At 36.7% G+C, this 5,245-nt stretch overlaps 1 pseudogene; it reads left to right on the top strand.

Moving 5' to 3' along the window:
- Nucleotides 1–1,171: 1,171 nt before the first annotated feature.
- LOC149163199 (fasciclin-like arabinogalactan protein 13) lies at nucleotides 1,172–4,253 on the top strand (annotated as a pseudogene).
- The last annotated feature ends 992 nt before the right edge of the window (nucleotides 4,254–5,245 follow it).

The following is a 5,245-nucleotide window of genomic DNA, read 5'->3' as shown; positions in this document are numbered from 1 at the left end:
AGCCAAACTTACAAAATTCGATCATCAGAAGGATGACATCGATGATCTATTTTCTTCAGCTGAATCATTATTTCAAGTTAAAGCATTGTCCGGGATCAGGTATCAAGATGAAGGCCTAGAAACGTTTAATATGATTAGAGACCAGAGGTTGCAAACTCTGCCTCTAGACCTATTAGCCACCACCCCGACAGTCCAGTCAAGCGAAACTGAAGAGCAAACTGTTGACAAAGCTCCTGCAATGGAAAACATTCCTGAGAAAGAAAAAACACCAGAGTAGGAGCAAGAACAAGAAAAGGGCGTGAACTCATTAATATAGACATTCATATTGATCCTAAGTTACTCAAAGAATGGCAACAGTTTGATTCAATCATAAGTAATACTGAAGGTATACAGGGATTTAGCACGCCTGAAGTAACGACTAGTCAGAAGACAGCAACTAATACGGTTTCCACTGAAGGAACCAGCGGCCCACCAATGACTCAAAAGGATGTAGAGATGATTCCAAAAGACCCATCCGATGAAATTGTTCTGAATATAGAAGAAATACCACCGTTGGATGTCTTTTATATCCCTAAGCACAGGGTTGTGATAAAGAGGCAAAGGAAAAAAAGAAAACTTGATCAATCTTCTCTTTTGCCTACACAGATGGAAATAACTAATGTGGTATGGAGAGAGGAAGTCAACCCTTCCGAAGACCTTACTAAACTCTCTCAGTATGCCGGTGCATATACAACAGCTACTATGGACAAGGCATTGGAAGTCAGCAATTTGCTTAAAGAAAAGGATCAAGCGATCATCTCAGGGAAAACAACAAAGGATAGAGCAGTTAGAGCAGTTAGAGCAGCAGTTGGCAACGCAACAGCAATCAAACAATCAATTAAATGAGAAACTACTCAAAGAGAAATAGAGAATAGATCATGATGCAGTTCAGAAATAGAAGGAGCTATCTCTAGCATTGAATAAGCTTAAGACAATGAATGAACATTTGAGAAAAACAAAAGATGAATAGATTACTCAACTGTCATCACAAATAGAAAGGTTCAAAAAATTTCCTCAAGTCGAGGAATTCAAATCAGAGGCTCTCCAAATAACTAAAGCATTATCTACTCAATTGAACTTGTTACGTAATAATATTTCTCTTGTTCCTCCTTTCTGTGAAATTTCCTCGTCTATGATTGATAAGTCGGTTGAAGACAGACAAAAGTTGGAACAGGCAGATGAAACACTAACAGAGTTTCTTTCCTGGCAAGACAACAAGGAAGGACAAGCAGCAAATCTGCCTCAAATTCTGGAATCACACAAGGAAATCATGTTCCTTGAGTGGCAAACTCAATTGATGAAGGCAGAAAGGGCAACATCAAGATGTAGATCGGCAACTGGTAATCTAGTGGAATTAATTAATGATACTCTGTATTTGTCAAACTTAATCTCAGAATGCACTCCAGGGAAATTACCATCAATCAAAGAATTGGAACAGACATGGAAATAGGAGTTAGAAAAGAGGGAGAGATTAATCACGGGCATCCATACTTTAACATGGGAAACCTTTTGGTTCTTCCTTGTGAAACCATATAGTCAAAGGACAACAATCAAATGCCTAACCGATGCAATCAGTTGTATGATTCCTGAAATTACTGATGCCACATATACTGCACAACTACATTCACGTATGAGTCACCCTCCAGAACTGCAGCCGATGCTCACCATATGCCAGCTCAAGCCAAAGAATAGTCAGCCGAAACAATGAATCATTCTTACCGACTGCAAGCATGTCTATTTCAAGAAGATTTTCATATATTTATGATTTGGTTATACCAACTCACAGCATTTTTATTTCATAGTTAGTTAGTTTAGATAGTATTTATAGACCCTTTCATGTTTTTAGAAAGGGTCCTCAATTTTTTGTATCAAGACTTGGATTGGGAGTTGCACTACTATGCTTCCGATATATATTTTTTTATGAAGACTGGACCTGAATTCTAAATTTTAATGGAGAGTACTTTTGTGGGATATGCATTATTTCTTTTTGTGAAAGTATTTCTAAGTTGAAAGACGACATCTAAATGCGATTGATATCGGAGGGGACTCAAATTACATATGGTACTATTATCTATGTCTTTGTTTCATACTTTTATATGAATCAATGTTTATTCATTTTTGCTATCATTTGATATATGTATGTGCTTTCATAACAATCCTTGAGCTTATCACTATTGAACCTTTAAGGATTGTTACTTATTTATTCACATTTATGTCAATGGTATATGAAAAATAGTACAATAATGTTTTAATTATTACTTTGTTTAACTACTTGAACAAAGTAATTATCATATGAATGAATATTTTTGTTAAAAAATAAAGTCATCTACATGCCTACTTTTTAATAAGAATCACCAAGAATTGCACTAAACCAGAGATTTCCCGGGATAGATTAGTTGTTTATATTTTTTCATATTAGGATAAAACATCCATCATTACCATTAGATAATAGACAATCGATCACTTATCCATCCTATTTACAAATCATTGGAAAATTGGTCCCATTATATCCAGTCGAAGCCACCACATCAAACGGAAAAGGAGCTGCCTTTAAGGTCTGAACCGGGTGGTTTTCCCCGATGTCGATGCAGCGATTTTCGAGGCATCAACACATATAAGAAAGAATGCCTTACAAGAGCCCATCAGAAGCTCAGACCACTCCAATATAATCCTTACACCATTACCAAGGTTGTAGGAAACATTGCTTTGGAGTACAACATTCCCCCATTCCTTCACTTGCACCAAGTGTTCAATGTGGACCACCCTTGACCATGCTTCCCACCATTACTAGACACATTAAAGGTTGCAGAATAGCTCACCAGGGACCAAGTTTAGCAGAAGTTTCCTCATCTCGTGGAGGAATTCAAAACAATGGGGACCATTGCTTCCTAAGGGGGGAGGAATGATCCAGGTGGATGTTGGTGGCCACCCACCTATCCCACTTGGACCCCCACAACTGTCTCTTTCAATTTTTCAGTTTCCTTAATTGTAGCACAATTTACTATTTTTAGTAATTTTTTGGGTCCTGAACTTCTGGAGCCGTTTTGAGGCTCTAAATGACGTTTTTTTAGGAAAACTAGGAGAAACATTGGTCCATCACTCATCCCCAAGTTGTAGTCCTCGGATAGATCTTTCTAACGAGGTATTGTGCACGTCAAATGGAGATCGTATGCCAAAGTTATGACCCTGAGAAGTTGATGTACAAATTTACCCAAAACGAGGCCCATAGTTTGGCGCTTCATCTCCTAGGGTTAGGTTTTTGGATGTTTACGGTTTTCCATTGTTTCTCAACCATAAATAGGACTTCGATCCTCATTGTAAGACAGTTCAGAGGCATGTAGCTGCCACATCTCTCCTCAGAGATAAGCTACCATCGCCCTAGCTGGTTTATTTCCATTTCTGTCTATAAGCATATTTCAGTGTTTTACATTAATGAAATGAAGTATTATTTCCACTGCATCTTTGTGTATATGGGTATTTTTGTATTTTGTTGTGTTTCTATTTAAATTCGGATCATTTGAGCATACATATTTAATGTAACAAGACTTATGGGAACATATGGACCTATGCGACGACCTAGTTAGAGTTGTTCACAAGGGTGAAGCAACACTTGACATAACATCCTTCAACATGGTAATTTGGAGGTATCCATTATAATGAGAATGGAGGCATTGTAGTTTTGGAATTTGAACTAACATCCACATTGAACCCAACCCCAGCACCAGCACCGACACTGGCACTGGTCTTCGCCAATCTGACAGCTTTGCTATCATTAGCTGGGTCGTTCAATACTTTCTTGAGTCTCTTGGAATCCAATAACCTGCTTACAGTTCTACAAGCATAAGTAAACAACACAAAGAAGTGTATTACAATATTTGCAAAATATGATACTGCATTTTCTTCTCTCAAAAGAAAATGCTCACCAATTTGATAGTCGATGAGAAGAAAGAATTGTTGCTAGCCCATTGCATTTCCAAATTCTACACATTGACAATTTCCAGGACTTTAACAACCATGCCAACACAATGGCGACTGGCAACAATGGGGGGAAATACAATTTGAATATCATTGGAGATGGTGGGGTTGTGACTTTGTCCTTTGGTTCTATGACCACACCAATCATTAGCACTGTGCAAGTTACATATCCCCTAACACTTTACACAAGACTGATTTGCAGGAGTTGTAAGAGAATAATCCAAAAATTTCTCCTTTAGTGAATTTTTAAAGAACCTTCTACATTTATGATTCATAAATCATGTAATTCATGCAGAAAAGCTACCTACCTCTTCCTCCACAACCAGTGTTTGCACGTATACCAAGAGCTGGGTAAGACTATGTATTTTAACATGTTCTTAAAATAACTTGTTTATATTCACTTGTGATAATATGATTTTTAAGTAAATTGTTTATATTCACCTATACATTGTTGTTTAGATTTGGAAATAATGAATATTTTCATACCTTTGGGTCCATTTGTGACTCCACCAATGGATATCGGTCTCGAAGTGCTTGCACAATCAACCCTAAAATGATACAATAATTAATCTCAAACCTTAACCTCGAAAAAGGTAGTTCCTTATTGTTAGATCATAAATGGATTTGAGTTTTCACTCCTTGTTTACATTTGATTAGTCAGGGTAGTATTTTTATTGGAAATGACCTGGAGGATTTGGGAAAGTAGAAAAAATAAGGCTTATTTCTGGTAAGAGGATAGTTAGGTATGTGAAACCTACCCGATAAATAAATTTATTTTGTGCATGCAACTATCTTGACCATCAGGATCACACCAAAGAGGTAATCATCTTGTGAAGTCTCTAATATGTCGAAACTGATGCTTTCTTGGAAAAAGAGGCTTTTGCAGAAATTGAATCCAAGTTAGTGGTATATGTATACCATTGATCATATTCATAGCATTGTCCATAAGGACTGATTTTCCATAGTTATATGAGAATAACCCAAAATTTGTGCTTTCAGTGAATTTTTAAACAACCTCCTCCATTTTTCACTTAGAATTCATGTAATTCATGAAGATTAAACAATCCCCTCCATTTTTCACTTATAATTCATGTAATTCATGAAGAAAAGCGACCTACCTCTTCCTCCACCATTTTTTTTTTAAACGAGGAGCTAGGTAAGCCTATGTTTTGATTTTGTCAATTCAACTTTGTATCTTATGACTTGATATGTACTGACATGTTCTTAAGAT

Source organism: Pinus tabuliformis, chromosome 5_2 (genome assembly GCF_031772625.1).
Source record: "Pinus tabuliformis cultivar Carrire ecotype Pingquan chromosome 5_2, CPIR1, whole genome shotgun sequence".
Taxonomy (NCBI): domain Eukaryota; kingdom Viridiplantae; phylum Streptophyta; class Pinopsida; order Pinales; family Pinaceae; genus Pinus; species Pinus tabuliformis.
Note: the sequence above shows the minus strand (reverse complement) of the source record. Positions and strands in the feature narration are given on the sequence as shown.